Source organism: Hypanus sabinus, unplaced genomic scaffold (assembly GCF_030144855.1).
Source record: "Hypanus sabinus isolate sHypSab1 unplaced genomic scaffold, sHypSab1.hap1 scaffold_1151, whole genome shotgun sequence".
Lineage (NCBI taxonomy): Eukaryota > Metazoa > Chordata > Chondrichthyes > Myliobatiformes > Dasyatidae > Hypanus > Hypanus sabinus.
This window is the reverse complement of record NW_026779209.1, coordinates 1-27,352: the sequence shown is the minus strand read 5'-3', so window position 1 is coordinate 27,352 and position 27,352 is coordinate 1.

Genomic DNA, 27,352 nt, shown 5'->3' with positions numbered 1-27,352 from the left:
CACTTCAGGGGTCAGACTTCCTCCACGCAGCCCCATAACACACTCACCGGGTCAAACACAGAGTGAATGATCCTCCACAACATCTCATCACACACTCCCGATGTCAAGCACAGAGTTACGCTTACTCTCTCCATGCCTGCCCTGTGATGAGGTGCGGGTGAAAGAGACGGATGATGCCTCACCTCTTCTGCTGGTCAATAATTTACAGATTTGAGCCTTGGTTTCGTTGACAGATCTGTACTTCGTTTCCATCTCAGTGAACTTGTGACGGAGTTCGCTGTTCATTCGTTTAAGAGACTGACGAATCTGTGACACTGAGAGAGATGGTGCAGGATGTTTGGCGTTTACAGTGACACGTGAGTCAGCGTCAACCGCTACTGAACGGGTCACCGAGAGTGTGGTGTCAGTGTCACGGTGATTGGTGTCACAGTGAAGGACGTGCTGGTGGCACAGTGAGCGGTGTCGGCGCCACCTTGAAGCAGACAGGCAGGCATATTGATCCCGAGGGAAATGAGAGACATGTCTGTGTCACGCTGAGGGTTTTTTTCAATATCCCGATGAAGATTTTGTTCATGTTACAATGGGGGCCTGAATAAGTATCCTGTCGGTCAATCCGAGTTGCTGTGAAGAACGTGTCGGTGTCACTGTGATAGGTGTCACAATGAAGTGCTTCTCGATGTCACAGCGTGAGAAATCTGAGTTAAGAGCGTGGAGATGTCACGGCGGGTGGTGTACCTGTGTCATGGTGTGTGGTGTGCTGGTCTCAAAGAGAGGGGTGTGTCTCTGTCACGATGAGATGCATGCCGTGCCGACGATGGGTCTGACAGTGTCACACTGAGGTATGCATCGACTTCACGGAGTGTACTAAGTAGATTTTGCTGTGAATTTCGGGGTCGCTATCGCGGTGAGTGGTTTACCTTTGTCAGGGTGAGGTGTGGATAATTGCCTCTATGAGAGAGTTGCATCGGTGTTATGTTAAGGGGCGATACCGTCTCGGTAAGGTGTGTAACAGTGAAGCGTGAGTCCCTGCCACGGTGCGGAGCTGGCCGGGTCATGTTGAGGAGCTTATAGATGTCACAGTCAGTGGTGTCTCAGTGTCACAGTAAAGGGGTGTCAGTGTCCCTGTGGTGTTTCACAAAGACAATTTAATTACCACCTGCCTCCATTTGGAGCCCGTTCGGCTCACCACGGGTCGAGAGCCCGGCAACAGTCACGATAATGGCGGACGTAACGAGGCAGAGTAGTCAGATCCTACGGTTTGATCTATTTTCCGTGTTCTCCTTCAGTGTGTGGGCGAATTCAGCCGTGTTCCCCACTGGGACTCCCTTCCACCCACCAGCCGCGGTCTCTCCTTCCACCACCAACACCCCTCCCTCTCTCAATCTCAGTTACATTGAGCCTCATCGCTGAGAGTCCAAATCCCTTCACTTCCCAGGGCTGAGAAGTGTCTCTGATTCCAGAGATTCTGTCACGTCTCCCGAATGTGATCGATTAAGTTGGAGCCATGGGCGTTTGACTGGGTCCCTCATTGGAGGCTTATCCTGAGGATTATGATACAGGGGATCCACGGGGAATTAGCCGTATGGATTCAGAGTTTATTATTTTTCAGCTTCACGGTGAGGTGGGAGTCGGTCCCACGGTGTGGACGTGACGGTGTCACAGTTGGAGCTGTGTCCCTGTCCAGTTGAGGGTAGTGTCAGTTTCACCGTGAGGGGCGTGTCAGTGTCACTTTGAGGTACGGGTCGGTGCCACGGCTTGGAAGGTGTCGGTATCCATGTGAGGTACGTTTGTGACACGTTTAGCGGTGTGTCCTTGTCATTCTGAGGTTTTACAGTCACGTTTCATTCCACACTGTTAGTTTACGGTCTGACTCCAACCGGAGTCCGTTGGACTCACCATGGATCGAGAGCCCGACCACTGTCACGATGAGGAAAAACGTAACTAGGCAGAGTAGGCAGATCTTACGGTCCGGTCTATTTCCGATGTTCTCGTTCGGCTCCTGTTTATGCGGACCTGTGGAGACACCATTAAGATAAACAGAAGGAGAAGATGGTGAGAGTGGGAGGGGAGCGATGGGGGGAAATGTGAGAGAATGGGGGAGAGGAAACGGGAAGAGAAATGAGACAGGGAAAGGACACGTGAGATGAGGAAGCGGTATTAGGAGTGACTCGGGAGTGGAATGTGTGAGAGAGACAGCGAAAGAGTGGGGGAGCGAGGGGAAGTGAGGGGAGAATAAGTGGGAGAGTGACGGGGAAGAGACAAAGGGAGGTAGAGAGAGGGGTTGAGAAAGAGTAGAAAGGGAGAGTGTCGCGGGTTTATTATTATTCTTAGCTGTCGGCCAACAATGTTGCAAGGCATCTCACAATTTGTAATGATACCTTCAATCCAAACCACCCATCTACAGTTTCATCCAGATCGTTTATATAAATCACAGACAGGAGAGTTCCCACCCACATCCATAGATACAGGTCACTTCATTGCAGTAGAACAAGGTTACTCAATCACAGAATGCAGAATAAAGAATCAAAGTTAAAGAGCAATTGCAGTGCAAGCAGACTATAAGTTTCAAGAGCCACGAAGAGGAAGACTTGATGTCAAGAGCACATCTTATAGTATTAGGGGTCCTCTTCAGCCTCTTGATACATGCTTTCCCATTTTCCCTCCGATGGCCGCGTGGAGAAGACAGAATTTCCTGAGAGCTTCGATGACGCTGGGTGTTTTATCGAAACAGCAGTAAGTGTAGAAAGAGTTCATGGAGGGAGGCTCGTTCTGGAACTGAGCTCAGCTCTTTCCACAACGCTCTGCAGTTTCTTGCGGTCATGGGCGGGGCAGTGTTTATATTTTTAGAGAGGATCAGGGCGTTTCTTGAGAATAAGGTTGTAGACATTGTGAACAGGGAAGAAAATAAAACACTTATATGTTTTCCACTTAGGAGACTACTCTATGTGATGGTGTGGCAACCAGGGGAATTTGACTGACTGATAGGTCCGGATTGATAGACATAATGGACGCTTGATATGCCCCGTCTCCAGATCCCAGACGGGAAATCACTCTGGAAGATGGGAGAGAGGAATGGAGGGAGAGAAGGAGAAGGAATGGAGTGGTGAGAGTGGCCGGGAGAGGGAAAGGTAGAAGAGAATGACAGCTGGCGTGGACAGCTGGGAAGGAGATGACAGCTGGCGTGAGGCCCAGGGAGATTTGTCGGGCTGAATTGACTGAGGAGGACCGAGCAGCAATTTGTAGCATATATACTCTACAGAAGCTTGAACAAGGCTATTCAGAAGGTCTCAGATGGGAGACTGGTCTGGAAATGATGTGGAACCCATGGAGATCTGTCTGACTAATTTGATGGCGGAGGACACAGGTCGTGGTGCTGGATGTAATGTACATAGATTTTAACAAGGCCCCGGATGGTATACCGCTCTGGGAGATGCAGTGAGGGACGGCTGATTAGGTACACAATTCGTTAGGCGATAGGAGACAAAGTTTAAGGCTGAAGCTCGTTTCTCAGACTGGAGGCCCGTCACCAGCTTTGTTCACCGGGGGATCGGTGGTGGCTCCAATGATCTTTCTCAACTATATCGACCATTTATAACAGTTTATACAATACACGGTAGGTGCGCTTTCAGACCACATTAACGTAGATGGTATTTTAAACAGTGAAGACATTTATCTCTCACAGAGGGATCTCGTTTAGCCGGGGAAGTCGGCCGAGCAGGAGCACGTGCTGTTTATTTTGAGCTGGCGTATTTCAGGAGGACAAACAACAGGGTGGGACTTACACGGCCAACGAGTGGAAACTTGGGAGATGTTATAGAAAGTAGGGACCCATGGCTACAGCAACACTGTTAGAAACATGAAACATTACAGCACCGAAACAAGCCTTCTGTACCCTTCTTGTATGCGCCGAACCATTTTTCTGCCTCGTCGAATAGACGGGCGCCTGGACCATATCGCATCATACACCTCTCATTCAAGTACCTGTCCAAGTGTTTATCAAATTTTAAAAGTGAGCCCTTATTTACTGCTTCATCTGGCAGCTGACCCCACACTCCCAACACTCTCAGTGCGAATAAGGTATTTGATAAGTCCCACATAGGTGGGTAAAATCAAAGCTCATGGCATCGGGGGGAAGACATTGACATGGATAGAAAACTGGTTGGCAGATAGAAAGCAAAGGGTAGCGGTGAATGGGTGTTTCTAGGAATGGCAGGTGGTGACCAGTGGGGTGCCACAGGGACGGTATTGGGACCACAGCTGTTTCCGATTTACGTCAACGATTTAGATGAAGACATTGAAAATAAAATCAGTAGGTTTGCCGATGATACTAAGCTGGGTGGCAGCGGGACATGTGATGAGGATGTCAGGAGAATTCAGGGTGACTTGGATAGGCTGGGTGAGTGGGCAGATACTTGGCAGTTGACGTTTAATGTGAATAAGTGTGAGGTTATCCATTTTGGGAGTAAGAACAGTAAGGCAGATTATTATCTGAATGGCGTAGAGTTAGGTAAGGGAGAAATACAAAGATCTAGAAGTCCTTGTTCATCAGTCACTGAAGGTGAATGAGCAAGTGCAGCAGGCAGTGAAGAAGGCTAATGGAATGTTGGCCTTTATTACAAAGTGAATTGAGTACAAGAGCAAGGAAATAGTCTTGTATTTGTACAGGGCCCTGTTGAGACGACACCTTGAGTATTGTGTACAGGTTTGGTCTGCAGGGTTAAGGAAGGACATCCTGGCTGTAGACGAAGTGCAGCGTAGATTCACAAAGTTAATCCCTGGGATGTCTGGACTGTCTTACGCAGAGAGGTTAGAGAGACTGGGCTTGTATACGCTGGAATTAAGGAGATTTAGAGGGGATCTGATTGCAACATATAAGATTACTAAGGGATTTACAAGATATAGGTGGGAAATATGTTCCAGATGCTGGGAGAGTCCAGTACCAGAGGGCATGGTTTGAGAATAAGGGGCAGGTCATTTAGGACAGATTTAAGGAAAAACTTCTTCCAGAAAGTGGTGGGGGTCTGGAAGGCACTGCCTCGGAAGGCAGTGGAGGCCAATTCTCTGGATGCTTTCAAGGAGGAGCTGGATAGGTATCTTATGGATAGGGGAATCAGGGGATATGGGGTCCAGGCAGGAAACGGGTATTGATAGTAGATGATCAGCCATGATCTGAAAATGGCGGTGCATGCTCGAAGGGGCGAATGGTCTACTTCTGCACCTATTGTCTATTGTCTATTGAAGACGTCCCCGCTAATATTCCCTTTAAAATTTCCCCTTTCACCCTGAACCCATGTCCTCTGTTTTTTTTTTTTCTCCCCTTGCCTCAGTGGAAAAAGCCTGCTTGCATTCTCTCTATCTATACCCATCATAATTTTATATAACTCTATCATGTCTCCCTTCATTCTTCTACACTCCAGGGAATAAAGTCCTAACCTATTCAAACTTTCTCTGTAATTCAGTTTCACAAGGCCCGGAAACATCCTTGTAAACCTTCTCTGCGCTTGTTCAACATTACTAATATCCGTCCTGTAATTCAGTGACCAAAACTGCACACGATACTCCAAATTCGGCCTCTCAAATGTCTTATTACAACACTAGTATTCAATACTTTGATTTAGAAAAGTCAATGAACCAAAACCTCTCCTTACTACCTTATCTCCGTGTGACGACAATTTTATAGAATTTTGTATCTGCATTCCTAGCCCGTCTGTTGTACTGCACTCCACAGTGACCTACCATTTACCTTGTAATTACCTTCCAAAGTAAATGTCCATTCGTGTCTGTATTAAACTCCATCTGACATTTTTCAGCCCATGTTTCCAGCCGGACCCGATCCCTCTGCAAGCTTTGAAAACCTTCCTCACTGTCCACTACCCATCCGAGCAGTGCATCATCAGCAGATTTGCTGACCAAATTTGCCACATTATAATCCAGATCATTGATATAGATGACAAATAACAATGGACCCAGCACTGATCCCTGTGGCACACCACTAGTCACAGGCCTCCACTCAGAGAAGCAATCCTCCACTACCACTCTCTGACTTCTCCCATTGAGCCAATGTCTAATCCAATTTACTATCTCACCATGTATACCTAGCGACTGAATCTTCCTAACTAACAAGGACCATACGGGACCTTGTTAGAGGTCTCACAGAAGTCCATGTAGACAACATCCGCTGTCCACTTTCCCTTCATCCACTTTCCCTGTAACCTCCTCGGAAAACTCCAATAGATTTGTTAAACATGAGCCACCACGCACAAAGCCGCGTTGATTCTCCCTCATAAGTCCCTGTCTATCGAAATATTTGCAGATCCTAACTCTTAGTACGCCTGCAAATAATTTCCCTAGTACCGACGTCTAAACTACCGGCTATTAATTTTCCTGATTAATTTTCGAGCCTTTTTTTAAACAACGGAACATCCTGAGCTATCCTCCAATCCTCCGGCACCTCACCCGTAGAGACCGACATTTTAAAACTATCTGCAAGGTTTCCTGCAAATTCAAAACTAGACTCCTTCAAGGTCCGAGGGAATACCCTGTCAGTTCCTGAGAATTTATTTACTCTGATTTGCCTCAGGATAGCAAGCACCTCGTCCTCTTTAATCTGTATAGGCTACATTACTTCACAACTTGTTTGCCTTATTTCCATTGACCCTATGCAGGTTCCCTTAGTAAATACAGGCGCAGAAAAGCCATTTAAGATCTCTCCCATTGCTATTGGTTTCATACATAGCCTATCACTCTGATCTTCAAGAGGACCAATTTTATCCCTTACTATCCTTTTGCTCTTAATATACCTGGAGAAGCTCTTTGGATGATCTTTCACCTTGATTGCCAAAGCTAATCCATGTCTTCTTTTAGCCCTCCTGATATCTTTCTTAAGTATTTTTGCACTTTTCATACTCCTCAGACACCTGACTTTTGTTTTCCAGTTTCCTATACATATCATCCATCTCTCTCTTCAGAATTCCAGTATCCCTTGATAAACAAGGTTCCTTACTCTTATTCACTTTGCTTTTAATCCTGACAGGAACATGCAAACGCTGCATTTCTCAACATTTCTCGTTTGAAGGCCCCCCATTTACCAATCACATCCTTGCCAGAGAACAACCTGTCCCAATCCACGCATTTTAGATACTTTATCATTTCTTCAAATTTGGCCCTTTTCAGTTTAGAACTTCAGACTGAGGACCAGATCCATGATCAAGTCGAAACTAATGGTGTTATGACCACTGGAACCAAAGTGCTCCCTCCCACACACATCCGTCATCTGACATAACTCGTTTCAATACGTGGAAAACTGAAAATCCCTACTATTCCAACTTCACGTACGCTGCAGTTGCCCGCAATCTCTATCCAGACTTGTTCCTCCAATTCTCGCTGACTATTGGGTGCTCTATAATACAAACTCATTAATGTTGTCATACTTTTCCGTTTTCTCCGCTCCACACATATAGCCTCGTAGACATGACCTGTAATCTGTCCTGCTTGAGCACTGCTGTACCATTTACCCTGACTTGCAATGCCACCTCCCTCTGCCTCTATCACGTCTGAAACATCGGAACCCTGGAACATTAAGCTGCCAGCACTGCCCCTCCTGCAGCCAAGTTTCACTAATGGCGACAATGTCATAATTCCACGTGTCAATCCACGCCCTCAGCTCGTCAGCCTTCCCCACAATACTCCTGACATTGAAATAGACACACCTCGGAAGATCTTTACCACTAAAAGCAGCCCTTCTCTTTGTGACTTTGCATAAAACATTAACATCAATTATTTCCTCCACCGCTCCACGATCTGCTCAAGCACTTTGGTTCCCATCCCCCTGCAAATCTAGTTTAAACACTTGCCCCCTCCCGCCAATAGCACTAAAAAAACCTCCCTCCCAGGATATTGGTTCCCCTGCAGTTCATGTGTAATCCGTCTCTCTGATACGTGTCTCACCTGCCTAAGAAGAGTTCCAAATATTACGGAAATCTGAAGCCCTGCCAACTACACCAGTTCCTAGGTCACGTGTTCTTCCTCCAGTGCATCCTGTTTCTACCCTCACTGGCACTCGGCATAGGTAGCAATCCAAATATTACTACCCTCGAGGTCCTATTTTTTAAAATTCCTAAGAAGCTCTCCATACTCAATCTTCAGGACCTCCTCCCTCTTTCTTCCTACGTCATTGGTACCGATGTGAAACATGACATCTGGCTGCTCATCCTCCCATTTCAGAATGCAGTGCAGGCGATCAGAGACATCCCTGACCCTGGCACCTGGGAGGCAACAAACCATCCGAGAGTCTATGTAGCGACCACAGAACCTCCTGTCTGTATCTCTAACTATTGAGTCCCCTATCACTACCGCTCTCCTCTTCTTCCCCGCTCCATCCGGACTGCAGAACATGACTCAGTGGCAGATATCCGGCTTCCGCAGCTCGACCCAGATAAGTAATCCCCCCAACAGTATCCAAATCAGCATACTTGTTGTTCAGGGGAATGGCCACAGGGGAGCCCTGCTCCGCCTTCCATTTTCCCTCACCTCGCTGACGTTAACTGTGCGCCGCTCCTTCGGCTAACTGTCTTCCTGTAGCTACTATCTATAATCTCCTCATTCTCCCTAATGAGGAGGTCATGCAGATCCTTACGCGGTTTGTTAGGAGCTGCAGCTGGATGCACTACGTGCAGGTATCGTTGTCTTTGACACCAGATGTCTCTCTGGCTTCCCACATCCTGCAAGAGCAGCATTCCAATATCCGGCCTGTTATTCTCTCTGCCGTAAACAAACAAATCAAAACATAGCGAAACCTACCCTCGCCTCTGCCTGTTCATGCCGAAGCCTGTTGAGCCAAAGCCAGCACACTCTGACTCAGCCCACACCGAAGTTGGCCGCTGTATTTGCCAGTCTTTTATTTAAAAACCATTGGTGCTTTACGTTACGCGCTTGCGCATTCTAGCCACTTTTCCCCGTTCAGTTAATACAAATGGCTTATCTCACTGAAAGTGGAGTCACAGCTGTACAGGGACCGTTGAGAGTGTAGTAGAACAAAGAGTACCAGGGGTACAGGTACACGGTTCCCTGAAATTGGATAAGATTTACGAGGATATCGCGGTGACTGAGTTAAGGAGATAAGGGAGGCACTTTGGGACGTTATACCACGGATCGCTGAGGTGACCTTACAGAGTTGTATAAAACCACATGGGGCATAGACAAGGTGAATGCACAGAGTCGTTATTCTCTAGGCTTGTAGAATGCAGGATCAAAGCTCTCAGGGATAATGTGATAGGAGTAGGTGATGTAACAGGGAACAAGAGTGACATTTTTGTTTTTATCCAGACAGAGGACCGTCTTTGGGACGAGCTGCCAGAGGAAGTTGTCGAGGCAGATGCATAAGAACATGAACACTTCTGCGTAAAGCACGTGACCCCTTTAGAGTGATGCCATTATTGTGAACTCTGACCTGCCTGTGTAGCCACTGACATTTCCGCGGGTCCCGAGGCAATGGGAGGATCTTCGTACACTTCACTGAGATGTTCTTCTTTTGGAAGGTTCACCACTGAGTAGGTGGAGTTCAGTCCGTCTGAGAGAGAATGAGAGAGAGAGAAATAAAAGGAGGAGAGACTGGTAGAGAATGCACGTTGCCCATCGGCGGTGTCAACAGAGCTTCACGGAGTAGAATTTCTCGCAGGTCTGCTGCGCTTCTTTAAAAAGGGGGCTTCGAGAGCGTGAGTCCATTGTACGTGACCTGTCAGTGGCTATAACCGGAGCACCCCTCGTGAGTTGGGTTGTAGGGAAGGTTCCGGCACAAAAGGGAGACGGTGCCCAGAGGAGCGTTCACCAAAGGAGAGGTTATCAAAGGAGTGATCAGAGACAGAGTGGTCGGGCTTTGGTACATCCGGGCTTCAGCGATAACGGGTCGAGGGGAGGTGAGCTACCTGTGAGGAATAGAACAGGAAGTATGTCTGTGAGGCCGGCGTTCTCTAATGGCAGACAGGGACCCTGGGGAGTGTTGTAGAACAAGGGGAACCCGGGGTACGGGGATACGTTTCTAGGAAAGTGTGGTCGCAGGTAGACAGTGACACTGAGGGGTGTTGTAGAACAGAGGGACCCAGGGGTACAGAGACACGGTTCTCTGAAAGTGGAGTCACGGGTAGACAGGGACCCTGGGGACTGTTGTAGAACAGAGGGACCCAGGGGCACATGTACACGGTACACTGAAAGTGGTGTCACAGGTAGACAGGGACCCTGGGGGCTGTTGTAGAACAGGGGGACCCAGGGGTACAAGGACGAGGTTCCCTGAAAGTGGAGTCACGGGAATGCAGGGACCCTGGGGAGTGTTGTAGAACAGAGGAGCCCAGGAGTACAGCTACACAATTGTCTGAAACTGGAGTCGCATATAGATAGGTTCATGATTACAGAAGTAGGGAGGTCACGTTGGAATTGTACAACACGTCAGTGAATTGGAGCAGAGTGATCCGTTGCCGTCGTCCTCGTCTGGATAAGATGCCACTGAGCTGGAAACAGAGCAGAAGATATTTACGAGGACATTCAGGTTCTCAAATGCCAGAGTTATGGAGACATTATACCTCGGATCGCAGAGGTGACTTTAGAGAGTTGTATAAAACCACATAGAGCACAGTCACGTGATTGTACGGAGTCATTTTTATCTCGGATTGGACAATCGTGGACTAAAGCTTCAGTGGTACAGTGACAGCAGTATGTCGAGACAAGTGTGACAATCTTGCTTTTACCTAGACAGAGGTCCATCTGTGGAACGAGCTGCCAGAGGAAGTGACCGACGCAAATGCATCAGAAATTGAACACTTGTACGTAAAGCACGTGACCCCCTCAGAGTGATGTCATTATTGTGAACTCTGACCTGCCTGTGCAGTCACTGGCATTTCGGCGGCTTCCGAGGCAATGGGAGGATCTTCATATGCTTCCATGAGATGCTCGTCATTCGGAAAGTTCAGCAATGAGTAGGTGGGGTTCAGCCCGTCTGAGAGAGAAACAGGAAGGGAAAGCGGTAGAGAATGTACTTTGCCTATCGGCGGCGTCCACAGAACTTTATGAAATGGGATTTCTCGTATGTCTGTGGAGGTGATTTACAAAGGGGACTTCGAGAGCGTCAGTCTATAATACGTGGGCTGTCAGTGGCTATAACCTGAACACCAACCGTGAGTTGGACAGCAGGGCAGGTTCAGGCGAAAAAGGGAGACACTGCCCAGCGGAGCGTTCGTCAAAGGAGCGGTTATCAAAGGAGTGACCTGAGACAAAGTCACCTTTAGATCATTCTGGCTTCGGCGGTAACGGGTCGAGGGGAGATGAGCTGCCTGTGAGGAATAGAACTGGAAGTTTGTCTGTGAGGCCGGTATTCTCCACAGCGTGTCAGATGTGGGAAGTCCGGGAGATTCCCAGCCTCCCGAACGGCCACATCCGCGCCACGTGCGTCAGGCTGCTGCTCCTGTAGGGTAGGGTATGTCTATGGACATACAACCACAGTTCCGTCTGCCCCATCCACCCTTCCAAGTATCCTGTTATTTACTTAGTCCTCGAACTTGGAAATTGTCCTTCCAAAGCGTATCGCCTCACACTTCTCTGGGCTGAACTCCATCTGCCACTTCTCAGCCCACTCTTGCATCTTATTAATGTATCTCTGCAATCTTCAACAATCCTCTAAAATATCTACAACACCAGCAACCTTTGTGTCGTCTGCAAACTTGCCAACCTACCCTTCTACACCTACATCCAAGTCATTAATAAAATCACAAAAAGCCGAGGGACGAGAACCAATCCTTTTGGGCACCAGTATCCGAAACCCTCCAATCCGGAATGAATTCCCTCCACAACTACACAATATTTTCTGCAGGCTAGCTAATTCTGACCCAACTGGTCAAACATCCCTGGATCCCATGCCTGCTGACTTTCTGAATGGGTCGACCGTGTAGAACCTTGTCAAATGCCTTACTAAAATCCAAGTAGATATACTGGACACCTCCTCAAAGAACTTTTTCGGCATTGCAAGAAACGATATGTCCTTCAGAAAGCCATGATGGCTGTCCCTGATCAGACCATGATTCTCTAAATGCCCAGAAATCCTATCGTTAACAATGTTTTCCAACAACTTTCCCACCACAGACGTAAGGTTCACTGGTCTATAATTAGACGGACTATCCCTACGAGCTCTTTTGGACAAGGGATAACATTCGCCTCCCTTCAATCCTCCGGTATCATTCCCGTGGATAACGAGGACATAAAGGTCCTATCCAGAGGCTCAGCAATCTCTTCCTTCGCCTCGTGGAGCTGCCTGGGGAATATTCCGTCATGCCCCGAGGACAGATCTGTCCTAACGTATTTTAACAACTCCAACACCACCTCTCCCTTAATATCAGCATGTTCCAGAACATCAACCGCATTCATATTGTCCTCACCGTCATCAAGTTCCCTTTCATTGGTGAATACAGAAGAGGGGTTTCAGTGGGGACCTCGCTCACATCCACAGCCTGCAGGCTCATCTTCACACCATCTCATGTCGGACCATTTTTCACTCCTGTCATCCTTTTGTACTTCACATAATTGAAGAATGACTTGGAGTTTTCATTTACCCTCCTCTCCAAAGCCTTCTCATGCCCCCTTCTTGCTCTCCTCAGCCTAATCTGAACTCTTGCTTGCTATCCCTATATTCCTCAATTGACCCATCTGATCCTTTGCTTCCTAAACTGCTTCTATGCTGCATTCTTCCACTTGACTAGACCATCCACTTCACTTGTCAATCATTGTTCCTTTACGCTTCCATTCTTAATCATCCTCACAAGCTTATCGCTCACGTCCTGCAAAAGATCCCTAAACATCGACCACATGACCATAGTACTTTCCCCTGCAAAAACATCATCCCAATTAACACCCGCAAGTTCTAGCCTTATAGCCTCATAATTCGCAATTGCCCAATTATTCTTTTTTTCCTGTGCCCTCTGATTCGATCCTTTTCCATTAGGGAAATGGGAGGAGATAAACTCTTAGTCTGACCCTGGGAGTATGTAATGCAACAATGTGGAGGGTGATTTACTCTGTGTATGACCCCGGGAGTGTGTGATGGGACGGTGTGGAGGGAGATTCACTCTGTGTCTGACCACGGGAGTGTGTGATGGGACGGTATGGAGGGCGATTCACTCTGTGTCTGACCCCGGGAGAGTGTGCTGGGACGGTGTGGAGGGAGATGCTCTCTGTGTCTGACCCCGGGAGTGTGTGATGGGACCGTGTCGATGGAGATTTTCTGTGTGTCTGACGCCCGATATATGTGATGGTTTGGAGTGGAGGGATTTTCAATCTGGACTGGTTATATCACACATACCTCTTCCACTTTTGAATTTATTTCACGTTGCTTAGAAACCGTGTTAAAACACCACCTGCTCTGGAAAATCGGACCAATGAACAGTGAATCTCTCACCACGCCATCCATTATATCCGTCGGTAGTCATAGAAAAAGAAGGGGAATCCTTTAAAGCGGCCCATCATACATTGCCGGTGTCAGGTGTAAAGTGGAGATCCCAGCAAACTGACCGATCACGCAGACTCGCCGGGTAAGAGAAAGAGTTAAGCACCCTCTGCACTGTCCCATCAAATAATCCTGTTATCATACATATAGAGAAGTTCCCAGCACAATTCCTAAAACACATGCCCGGGATCAGACACAGAGTCAAGATCACAAAACACAGCTCCAGCACATACAAACTGCGTCCTACACAGAGTAATGTTGATTCCGCACCATCACATCTCAAACTCCAGGGATCAGACACAGATTGAATCTCCCTCCAAACCTTCCCAGCACACACTTCCGGGGTCAGACACGCAGTGAAACACATCGTCCACATTGTCCCATCACACGCACACGGGGTCAGACACAGAATCAAGCATCTTCCACTCCGTCCCGTTACTCAGAACAACACCCCGTTCTATCACTTACCTGAATCTCTCCTCCTCACAGTCCCATCACACGCTCCAGGGATCAGACATGGCGTGAATCTCCCTTGAATCTCCCTCCACCCCGTCCCTGCACATGCTCCAGGGGACAGACACAGAGTGAACCTGCCGCCTCACAGTCCGATAACACAAAACGAATTCAGAAAAAGAGCAACTCTCCCTCTTCACTCCCTCTCTGCCATCTCACCAATAAACAGCACTTCAGCCTCCAAAAGTGTGTCTGTCTCAGAAATAAGATTAATAATCCGTGAGACCACATGGAGAACTGAGGAGGGAGGGCGAGGGGAGGAATTCATGTGAAACTACACGACCGGCCTATACACACATAAACGCAGAACCGAGAGATCGATATCCGGTGGAAGAGAGTAGAAATAACACCAACGGTACGGAGGACGCTTCACCATTTGTCTGACCCCGGGAGTGTGTGATGGGACGATGGGGAGGGAGATTCACTCTGTGTCTGACCACGGGTGTGTGCGATGAGACAGTGTGGAGGGAGTTTCAATCTGTGTCTGACCCCGGGAGAGTGTGATGGGACGGTGTGTCGGGTGTTTCACTCTGTGTCTGTTCCCGGGAGTGTGTGAGGGGACCGAGCGGAGTGAGCTTCACTCTGAGCTCGACCCTGGGGTTCTATGATGGGATGGCGTGGAGGTAACTATACTCTGTGTCTTACTCTCTTCACCCATTGGATCATAATTGGGGGTTGTCAGTATTTCCGACAAGTATTGAAAGCGTGCGGCTACACTGACTGGGCCGTCATACAGACATCAAAAAACTTTACTGACGCCGGGAATGTGATACATACACGCCAGACTGAAGGCTCCCTCCACACGATCCCATTTCATAATTTGGGGGTCAGACGCTGAGAAAAGCACAACGTCGGATCCCACACTCCCGGGGTCTGTCTCAGAGTGAATCTCCCTCCACACCGTCGCACCACCCACTCCAGGGTGAGACCCGGAGTGAATCTCCCTCCACACTGTCCCATGAAACTGTACCAGGGTCAGACACAGAGTGAATGTCCCGCCACACCGTCCCATGACATAGTACTGGGGTCAGACACAGAGTAAAACTCCCTACTCAGCGTCCCATCACATAATCCCAGAGTTAGACATAGAGTGAAGCTCCCTCCACAACTTCCAATTACACACTCCGGAGCTCTGTCACAATGAGAAACTCCCTACACACCGTCCCATCCCACACACCCGGGCTCAGACACTAAGGAAATCACACTCCGCGCTGTCCCATCATACGCGCCAGGGTTCAGACACGGGGTCAAGCTCCCTCCACAACTCCACATGAAACACACTACTGGGATCAGACACAGAGGGAATCTCTCTCCACACCGACCCATCACACACTCCCGTGTTCAGGCACAGGGAGAAGCTCCCTCCATACCGTCCCATCACACACTCCCGGGGTCAGACACAGAGGGAATCTCCCTCCACACCGATCCATCAAAACTCTCTCGGGGTCAGACACATGGTCAAGCTCCTTGCACAACGTTGGAGTTATTTCTGCTCACTTCCACCGGAAATCGATTTCTCGTTTCTCAGCTTCTCTACGTTCCTGTGTGTACAGGTCGGTCGTGTGGTTTCACACCATTTCCTCCCAGTAACTGCAAACTCACCACCTGTCCACAGCCCGCTCTCACCTCCCCCTCCCTCCTCAGTTCCACCTCTGGTCTCACACACACTTATAATCTCTGAGACAGACACTCTGCTGGAGACGACAGGAACGCTGAAGAGTTGGTGATTGGTAGGAGGGAGAGAGGAAGAGGGAGTTTCTCTCTGTTTCTCAATCCGTCACTGTGTTATCGGTCTGTGAGGCGGCTACAAACACTGTATCTTGCCCCGGAAGCGTGTGATATGACGGTGTGGAGGGAGATTCACTCTGTGTCTGACCCCGGGAGTGTCTGATGGAACGGTGTGGAGGGATATTCACTTTGTGTCTGGCCCCGGAAGCGTGTGCTTAGACGGTGTGGAGGGAGATTCATTCTGTGTCTGATGCCGGGAATGTGTGATGGGACGATGTGGAGGGAGCTTCACCAGGTGTCTGTCCCCAGGAGTGACTGATAGTTCGGTGAGAAGGAATAGTCACCTTGTGTCTGAGCCCGGGAGTGCGTGATATGACGGTGTGAAGGGAGATTAATTCTGTGTCTGACCCCGGTAGTGTGTGATGGTGCGGTTTGGAGGTATCTTCACTCTGTGTCTGCCCCCTCGAGTGTGTGATCGGAGGCTGTGGAGGGAGATTCACTCTCTGTTTGACCCCGGCAGTGTGATGGGACGGTGTGAAGGGAGATTCACTCTCTGTCTGTCCCCGGGAGTGTGTGCTGGGCCGATAAGGAGGGCGCTTATCTGTGTGTCTGATTCCGAAAATCTGTGATGGGATAAAGTTTACGGAGCTTCACTCTTGTGTGGATAGATCTGTGTGTCTCACACATACCTCTTCCGTTTTTGGATTTATTTCAAGACGCTTTGAAACAGAGTTAGAACAATGTTGATGCGTCCGATCGTCTGTTCGGGAAAATAGGACCAATGAACAAAGAATCTCTCTCCGCACCGTCCATTACATCCGCCGATCGTCAGACACTGAACTGGAATTCCCGGCGGAAAGACGAGGGTCGTGGTACAGCGAGTAAATTCAGATTGGAATGTTGTGACTAGTGGTGTCCCACAAGGATCGGTTCGGGGATCTCTACTTTTGTGATTTTTGTTAACGACCCATCACAAATTCCCGGCGTCTGTTTTAAAGTGACGATCCTGCCGAAACGTCCGCTCGCACAGACACGGCGGTTTGGAGATAGAGTGAAGCTCCCTCTACACTGCCCCATTAAATTATCTTGTTGTCAGACATACAGAAATGTTCCCAACACAGTTTCCCAAAACACATTCTCGGGATCAGACACAGTGTCGAGATCCCAAAACACAGTCCCAGTAGATGCAAAATGAGTTAGACACGGAGTGAAACTCTCTCCACACCGTCCCACCGTCCACACCGTCCCATTACACACTCCCGAATTCAGACACAGAGTGAAGCAACGGCTACACCGTCCCATTACCCACTCCTCGGGTTAGAAAGAGATTGAATCTCCCTCCCTCCGTGTCTGTCACACTCACCTCTCGATGGAGACGATGAGTCCGTTTTTAAGAGCTGCACATTCATGTAAGCCCCGCTGTCGTCCATCCTGTCGAGGATCCTCTGCGTCTCTGAGCTCAGCGAGGGGAAGTAACCGTTGTCAGAGGAAGCCCGTGTTGACAAGGGGTTCAGACCGCACAAACAAACACCGGATCAGCAGCTGATAAAGTGCTGAGCCGAGAGCAGGCGTGGGAAGCGCCAGTCAGGAGTGAGATTACGGGTGTGAGGGGGTGGTATGGAGCGATGTGAGCGGCAAGGACGCGGGGGAGAGTAGAGCGAGTGTGGAGTTAAAGAGCAAGGGTAGAGTGAGGGGCAGGTTCGGGCTTCGCAGAAAGAGAGGAGTGGGATACAGGGGTCAGAAAGTACTAGCGGAATGAAAGATGGGTGGGCGAGTAGTGGGAAAGAATGGGGAGTGAGGTTTAGAAATAGAGAGGGTGGATTCGCAGAGAAATTAGGGGTGAGAGTGAGAAAAGCGAGGGCGAGCTAACGGGGAAAAGCAAGAGAAAGATACATAGAGAAACGGAAAGGGAGGGGCGAAGAAGAGAGTGAGGAGAGCAAGCGCTACAGAGAGTGAGGACAGATGCAGCGAAGAGACGATTGAGGAAGAAAGAATATGGAAGTCGGAAGGACAGATGAAGAGAAGAACGGAGTGAGAAAGGGATGGAAGCGGAAGAGTGAGGGTTGAGGAGTGAACAGGGAGGGAAAGACAGTTGGATATTTTGCCGTTACTATCCGAGAGATTTGCATCCAGCATCCCATTCCCGACCCCAACGTCCAGTTGATTCAGACACTCTGTGCTCTAGAAACCACGGCCCCGGGACAATCCCGGAACACCCAAAGAAGTAACCGAGCCACTGGGAACAAGCCGGAGCAACAGTTTACCCTTTTTAGACCGTGTGGCAATTGTCAAAGAAACCTGGCATGTCGATATTGAAGTTCACAGGGAACCAACACACGCTGAGCGGTGTTTGAGTTTTGACTCACTTCACCAATTGGAGCAGAAGCTGGGGGTGGTCAATATTGCAGAGAAGTATTGAAAGTGTGCGGAGACACTGACTGCAACGTCATACAGACATCAAAAAATATAATTAGCAGTGACGTCAGCCAAGCAGACGCAGTTCAGGAGCTCTCCCAAAACCTCCATCACCTTCTGTCTGTCAGTTCGGACTGCACACTTCGGACCGAAATGCGAGCGAGCCGCTTGTACCGTTCTCACTCCCCGGTTCAGACAAAATTAATCTCCCTGCAAAACATCCCATCACACACCCCTGGGGTCATACATTGTGCGAATCTCCCTCCACACCGTCCTATCACACACTCCCGGGGTCAGACACAGAGTGAATCTCCCTCCAAACCGTTGGTGTTATTTCTGCTCTCTTCCACCCGATATCGATCTCATGGTTCCCGACTTCTCTACGTCTCTGTGGGTACAGGCCGGTCGTGTGGTTTCACAGCCCTTCCTCGCAGTGACAGCAAACTCACCACCCCTCCACAGCCCTCAAACCCCACCCCCATCCTCCTCAATTCTACCTATGGTCTCACAAACACTTATTATCTCTGAGACAGACACGCTGTTGGAGACTACAGGACTGCTGAAGTGCTGGTGATTGGTGAGAGGGGAGAGAGGGAGTGAAGAGGGAGATTCGCTCTGTTTCTGAATTCATTACTGTGTTATCCGACTGTGAGGCGACGGGTTCACTTTGTGTCTGACCCCGTGAGTGTGTGATAGCGCGATGTGGACGGGAGTATCACCCTGTGTCTGACCGAGGAACTATGCGCTGGGGCGGAGAGGACGGACGTACACTCTGTTTCTGACACCGGCAGAGGGTGGTGGGACCGTGGCAGTGGAGCTTCACTCGTTGTCTGATCCTGGGACTCTGTGTGGAGATGTTGTGGAGGGAGATTCACTCCGAGGCTGACCACTGGAATATTTCGGGTGTCGCTGTGAAGAGAGTTTCACTCTGTGTCTGACTCCGGGCATGTGTGATGGGACGGTTGGAGGGATATTCACTCCAAGTCTGAACACGGGAGAGTGTGATGGGACGGTGTGGAGGGAGATTCACTCTGTGACTGACCCCAGGAGAGTGTGATGGGACGGTGTGGAGGGAGCCTCTCTCTGTGTCTGACCCCGGGGGTGTGTGAGGGGACAGAGGGGACCTGTATGTACGGGTAGAAGGGTGGGTTGGTAAGTTTGCAGACGGCACAAAGGTGGGTGCTGCTGTGGATGGTTTAGAAGATTGTCGAAGATTGCAGAGAGAGATTGATAGGATGCAGAAGTGGGCTGAGAAGTGGCAGATGGAGTTCAATCTGGAGTGGCAGATGAAGTGGCAGATGGAGGGGGAACACATCTGGACGGACAAACCCCAAGGCAGAGTACAATGTAAATGGCAGGATATTTGGGAGTGTGGGGCAGCAGAGGGTTTTGGGAGTACATGTCCAGAGATCCCTGAAACTTGCCTCACAGTAGATAGGGTAGTTTCCAAATTCAGTGGAGTGTTAGGTTTCATAAGTCGAGGGATAACGCTTAAGACTCGCGGGTTATTCCAGTTCTGGTCGCTTCCCTATAAGGAGGACGTAGAAGCATTGGAAAGGTTACAGAGAAGCGTTAGAAATGGTAGAGAGGAAATTTAACAGGATGCTGCCTGGTTTAGAGAGTACGCATTATGATCAGAGATTGAGGGAGCTAGGGCTTTACTCTCTTGAGAGATGGAGGATGAGAGGAGACCTGTCAGAGGTATACAAGATATTAAGAGAAATAGATAGACTGGACAGGGCGCCACTACTCAATACAAGAGGAAATAGCTTCATGGTAAGGGGAGCAAAGTTTAAGGGGGTATTAGAATATAAGGGGTACTCAGAGATTGCTTGGGGCGTGGACTGAACTTCCTGAGTCAGTGGTGGAGGTAGATACACATAAAATTTAAGAGACTAATAGACAGCTATATGGAAGAATTTACGTTGTTGGGTTATATGGGAGGCTGAGTATAAGTGTCGGCACAACATTGTGGGCCGAAGGGCCGGTAATGAGCAGTGTTGCTTTCTGTTCTTTGTTCTATAACTGGTGATTGGTGAGAGGCGAGAGATGGTGTGAAGAGCGAGTCTCGCTCTGTTTCTCAGTCCGTTACTGTGTTATCGGTCTGTGAGGCTGCTATAAACTCTGTATCTGGCCCTGGAAGCGTGTGATGAGACGGTGTGGAGGGAGATTCACTCTGTGTCTGATCTAGGAAGTGTGAATGGGGACACTGTGGAGGGAGATTCACTCTGTGTCTGACCCCCTGGAGTATGTGATGGGACGGTGTGGAGGGAAACTCACTCTGGGTTTTACCCCAGGATTTTTTGTGGGACGGTGTGTAAGCAACTTTAATCTGTGTCTGGCATAGTTAGAATGTGCTTGGACAGTGTTTTGGGATATTGACTGATCCCGGGAATGTGTTTTGGGAGAAAGTGTTAGGAACTTCTCTGTATGTCTGCCAACAGGATTATTTAATGGGACAGTGCAGGGGGAGCTTAACTCTGTCTCTTACTAGGCGAATCTGTGTGATTGGGAAGGTTGGAGGGATCTTCACTTTTGACCTGCCGCCTGGGCATGTGAGAAAGGATTCCATTCTGTATCTGAATACCCCGGATGTAATTCACGCTGTGAAGTCACACTCACGGTTTACTGGCACTATTTTTCAGAACAGACGACGGGGTGTCTCGTCCATCCCATTTCATAACTCGGGGGTAAGAGACACAAAGGTGCTTCCGCCCCACCGTCCTCCGACATTATCTCGGGGTCAGACACAGAGTGAATCTCCCTCCACACCGTCCCATCCCACACTCCCGGGGTCAGACACAGAGTAAATCTCCTTCCACACCGTCCCATCACACACTCCCGGGGTCAGACACAGAGTGAATCTCCCTCCACGGATTCCCATCACACACTCCCGGGGTCAGACACAGAGTGAATCTCCCTCCACACCGTCCCATCACACACTCCCGGGGTCAGACACAGAGTGAATCTCCCTCCACACCGTCCCATCACACACTCCTGGGGTCAGACACAGAGTGAATCTCCCTCCACACCGCCACATCACACGCTCCCGGGGTCAGGCACAGAACATGGTTAGTGAACTTTGCTCTGTGTCTGACCCTGGGTGTGTGTGATGGAACGGTGTGGAGGGAGCAGCACACTGTATGAGACATCTGGAGTGAAAGATGGGAGATTAGGAGTTTGTCCCAGTGAGTGTGTGAGGGGAAGCTGTGGAGGGAGATTCACGCTGCGTCTGACCCCCTGAGTGTGTGTTGGGAAGGTGAGGAGGGAGATTCACTCTGTGTCTGACCAGGGGAGTGTGTGATGGGAAGGTGTGGAGGGAGATTCACTCTGCGCCTGACCCCGGGAATGTGTGATGGGACGGTGTGGAGGGAGATTCACACTGTATCAGACATCTGGAGTGAGAGATTGGAGAGTACGTGTTTGTCCCAGTGAGTGAGTGAGGGGGAGCTGTGGAGGGAGATTCACTCTTTGAATGAGCCCGGGAGTGTGTGATGGGACGGTGTGGAGGGAGATTCACTCAGTGTTTGACAACGGGACTGTGGGATGGGACGGTGTGGAGGGAGATTCACTCAGTGTCTGACCCCGGGATTATGTGATGCGACGATGTGGAGCGATATTCACTCTGTGTCTGACCCTGGGCGTGTGAGATGGGATGGTGTGGAGGGAGATTCACTCTGTGTCTGACCCCGGGAGTGTGTGATGGGACGGTGTGGAGGGAGATTCACTCTGTGACTGACCCCGGGAGTGTGTGATGGGACTGATTGCAGGGAGATTCATTCTCTTACTGAGCCCGGGAGTGTGTGATGGGACGGCGTGGAGGGAGATTCACTCTGTGTCTGAGCCCGGGAGTGTGTGATGGGACGGTGTGGAGGGAGATCCACTCTGTGTCTGACCCCGGGAGTGTGTGATGGGACGGTGTGGAGGGAGATTCACTCTGTGTCTGACCCCGGGAGTGTGTGATGGGACGGTGTGGAGGGAGATTCACTCTGTGACTGACCCCGGGAGTGTGTGATGGGACTGATTGCAGGGAGATTCATTCTCTTACTGAGCCCGGGAGTGTGTGATGGGACGGCGTGGAGGGAGATTCACTCTGTGTCTGAGCCCGGGAGTGTGTGATGGGACGGTGTGGAGGGAGATCCACTCTGTGTCTGACCCCGGGAGTGTGTGATGGGACGGTGTGGAGGGAGATTCACTCTGTGTCTGACCCCGGGAGTGTGTGATGGGACGGTGTGGAGGGAGATTCACTCTGTGACTGACCCCGGGAGTGTGTGATGGGACTGATTGCAGGGAGATTCATTCTCTTACTGAGCCCGGGAGTGTGTGATGGGACGGCGTGGAGGGAGATTCACTCTGTGTCTGAGCCCGGGAGTGTGTGATGGGACGGTGTGGAGGGAGATCCACTCTGTGTCTGACCCCGGGAGTGTGTGATGGGACGGTGTGGAGGGAGATTCACTCTGTGACTGACCCCGGGAGTGTGTGATGGGACGGTGTGCAGGGAGATTCACTCTGTTACTGAGCCCTAGAGTGTGTGATGGGACAGTGTGGTGGGAGATACACTTCGTGTCTGATCCAGGGAGAGCTTGTCCGGTCGGTGCCGAGCGCTCGAGGCGCTCTCTTTCCACCTACACCCCCCCCCCCACTCTCTCTCTCTCTCTCTCTCTCTCTCTCTCTCTCTCTCTCTCTCTCTCTCTCTCTCTCTCTCTCTCTCTCCCTCTCTCTCTCTCTCTCGCTCTCTCTCTCTCTCTTTCTCTCTCTCTCTCTCTCACTCCATTTGCTCTTTCCTTCTCTCACCAGCATCGATTCCTCTGATCGATTCCTCTGTCGAACTCACTCTCATTCTTCCTCCACACTCTCTAACTCTACCATCTCTCTCTCTCTCTCTCTCTCTCTCTCTCTCTCTCTCTCTCTCTCTCTCTCTCTCTCTCTCTCTCTCTCTCTCTCTCTCTCTCTCTCTCTTTCTTTCATTCAGACACACACTGCCGATACTGCACTTCTACTCCCGCACCACCACACCTTTATCCACTACCCTCACCCCTATTTCGTTTCACTCCCCCCTTGCTTACAGTGGAGGATGTCCAGTTAGCCTCGCTTTTCGTGGAAACGGTGCAGACGGCCCGATGAAATTTCAGTCCTGTGAACTTGCACTCTGAGCGGGAGAATGTGGAAAGAGAGAAAGTGGGGTAGAGAGGGTCGGGAGGCTGAATGGGAAGTCTTAGAGAGGAGGGCAGTGAGATAGAAAGGCTGAGGGAAGAGAGGGAGTAGAGGAAAAAGGAGAGCGGAAGAGAGGAGCGAAATTGATGCGGGTTAGAGCCATTCATGGGAGTGAAATAGAGGGATAGTGAGGGGAGATGAAGGACAAAGAGAGAAAGTGACAGACACAAGGTGATGGAGGATTTTTGAGGGAGCTGCTGGGCCACTGCTATTTTTATTTTTATTTTTCCTGTCTGTTTGCTCGCCCTGTGAGTGTAACCGCAAGCTTTCAGTACTTCTCTGAATAACTGACAACGCCCAGCTTAAGGGTGAAATGAGTCAAATCTCAGACACCGCGTGACGTGTGTTAGCTTCTTGTGAACTTCAGTATCTAAATATATACATTCTTTGACAAGTTCTACACGGTGTGAAAAGGGCAATCTGTTGCTAGTCTCGGTGGCTCGCTTACTTCGGTGGGTGTTTCTGGCTTGTCCCGGGCCCGTGGTTTCTAGAGCACAGAGGGCCTGACTAAACAGAATGTTGCAGCAGGCGATGGTGTGTTGGTTGTAAACCACTCGGACAGTAAACACTCCTGCCTAGATGCCGCGCCACACCGCCCTCACCTTGCTCAGCTCCTTCATTTCCTCTCTCATGAACAATTTTCTCAGTTTGCACCTGAACTGGAATCGAACTAATATCCTAGCGGTAAGTTTTGCCATTAGAACGGAGAGTGGTGGTATAAACTAGAGTTGCAGGGACATGTAAACAAGAACGCCATTACAGATAGTTGAGTGGCTGTTTACAGAAGTCTCAACAACAGTCAAGAAGCAAAAGGTTGAGCCTGCTGGGACTCAGGTTCTGAGCTGCGTACGTTTCAATGCAGGAAGTATTGTTGGAAGGGCAGATGCTCTCATGTCAGGGGTCAACGCCTTTCAGCCTGACACGGCAGATACTAATCGACGATTGCAGGCGGGACAGAACCGTTTGCATAAGCTGGGAACGAGACACACAACCCTCACTGTGTCACGGAGATGTTCTTCAATGGGACACTGAAAGTGTTTCGGTGTCACTGCCACAACCCACATCTGACATACAGCAACACACAACAACACGTCGTGACACTGACACACTGACAGGCTCTGCTCCACATCAGTAACTCACCACTCAACGATACCAACACAGAGTCAGGCCCTGCACTGTAACTCGAATACAGTCCTCCCCGTATGCATAACACCCTCCCTCTCCAAAACCACTCCCCGACTCCGTCACCCTACTCCTACACTGTTCCCAGTCACCGTCACACAGACTACAGTGCACCACTCCTGTCTCCGTCACCCACACCCTCTCCTGCACACTTCGCCGTCTCTATCATCGCGTACGTACCCATCTCCCTGTCTCCGTGATACACTCCACCCGCTAAACGCTCCCCAAATACGTCGTCCATCCAGTCCCCTCCCACTCTGTGACACAGGCAATTGTGCGGAGTATGAGGGAGAGATGATGGCTGTTGTTTCACCTCCCCCCGTCAATGGATATCGATCACCAGGATCTGATTCTCTCCACAACTCTGCATGCACAGGACGGTCACGTGTTCCACACCACTTGCATCAGTGTTTGCATTCTCACCACCCTTTCCGTGGCCTCCTCTCTCCTCCCCTTCCTTCCTCTAACGGCAGCACACAATCCGCTCACACACACAGAATCTCCGAGAGACTCACACGATTCAAGACTACTGGAAAGCCGAAAGTCTGGGTATTTGTGAGTGGGGAGAAAGGAGGAGGGAGGCGGTTTCGTACTTTTGCTGACTCCGGTAGGGTGTGCTGCGCTGGTGCGGGAGGTATTTCACATGTCCGACCCCGGGAAATTGATGGGATAATATTTTGGGAGCTTCGCTGGTTATCAGACCCAGTAACTGCGCGTTTGGATGGTTTGGACGGAGCTTCACTCTGTGTGTGACCCCGGAGTGTGTGTTGAAACAATACGGAGGGAGTTGCACTCTGTGGATGATCCCGGGGGGGGGGGGGGGTGAGATGGATCGTTGCGGAGGGAGCGTTACTCAGTGTATGTTTCCAGGAGTGAGTGATGGGATTTTATAGAGGGTCTTTCGCTCTGTCTGTGACTCTTGACCATGGTTCAATGGATTTTGGCGTTTAAACATAGTCCAAACAAAGACAGGGAGCCAGAAAATGGCGCCTCACACGTTCTGCTCCAACGGCTGCAAACTGAACACCCTTTCTGTGGCCCCACTCTCCGCCTCTTCCTTCCTCTTTACTCAGCACACTATCCCTTCTCTATGATAATTTCTTTATAATATATTTTACTGAAGGAACGGCACAATATAGAATACATAATGGATTACATTTTCCTCCATTTTGCTTTTGTATCTTACCCCTAAACAAACCTCCCCTCACCCGACCTCCACGAACATACAATGACAGCTAAAGTATTTACAAGGCAACACTTCACAAACACAAGTTTGGATATTTCACAGCCATACCCCAGGACTACTTCGGGACGATGTCCCACACACATCTACAACTTTGCGGATGATCCAGAATACACTCATATTACAACTCATCAAACACCCTGTGAGGTAAACCATATGCGTGTTAAAAGGGAATCAACTTCCCAAGTACAATCAAATGCCCTCAACTAGTAGGTAATTCCTTAAGACTCCCAAAATTTGACAAGAAAGCTCCCCATTTCGAATAGAAATTCTTCGCAGACTCCCTCAGAGCGAATTTAATATTTTCCAATTTCAGAAAAAAAAACATTACGTCCTGTATAACAAAGCAGCAACAGATGGGGGAGGGGCAGATTTCCAGACAAGCAAGATTCTCCTACGGGCCAAAAGCGATGTAAGTGAAATGATATCCGACTGCTTTGCATTTAAACCCAAAACATCATCTGCCGCACCAAATACAGCTATAAGCGTGCAAGGTCTGAGTGACACCCCCAAAGCCTCACTGATAATTTTAAAAACCAGTGCCCAATAGCGATCAAGCCGAGGGCAAGGCCAAAATGCATGCACTGAACCAGCCTGAGATTAGGAACACCTGTCACAGCCAGCGTCTCTCCTAGGATATATGTCACCACGCCTGACTTTACTTAAATGTACCGTGTAAAACTTTATGAGCCTGAGTCTAGCACATGATGACGTGGAATGAACCCTATTTAGTGCTTTTGCACAATATTCCTCAGCCAGATCCACACCAAGTTCACCCTCCCAGCTCGTCGTAGATTTGTTTAGATCAGCTTAGACATCAGCTGAGGGTGTAGTACACACATCAGCCCTTTTTTATTAATGCTAAGAGTGAGTTTGTCCCACAACATAGCAGGTGGTAGATCAGGACTAGAGCGAAGTTTTCCTTGACAAAGTGGAGACTATGTAAATATTGAAAAAACTGATTATACGGAAGACCATATTTACTGCACAGGTTATCAAAACTATTAAATATATTATCAGTGCACAATTCCTTCATGCGCATAAGACTGTTCAAACCCCATTGTCTAAAATCTGAATCGAGTGTGGAGGGATGTCATAGATGGTTTCTATGAACGGGACCCAAAACTGAACTGATGTGAACGTATAGTGGCAGCGAAATTAATTTAATTTTTTTGAGGGTGAAGCGCATGACAGGATTAGATGTGAATTGAGAGGATTTCAATGGAAATGTTCTATGACCCCTCTCCTAACAACTTGAAATAATGTAGTTGACTTAAATGCAAATAGAAAGAGGCTCCACTGCAATTGCAAAACTATTCGATTATTCTTAAGTGGGTGATTGAGCAGCTGGACCTCCTGGTCCATTTATGTTCCAATGAAATCGATATGCATGGGGAGGTAGTTCTGCAGAGTGAGCTCAGGGATTTAGCTATTAAATTAAAGGACAGGACCTCCACCCGTCCCAGTGTGCCCAGACCTAGGAAGGCCATAGAGTTTAGCACGTGGCTAAAGCTACGGTGCAGATGGGAGGGATTCAAAATTCTTTGTGTTTATTCCAAGGAACGTGAAGTGTC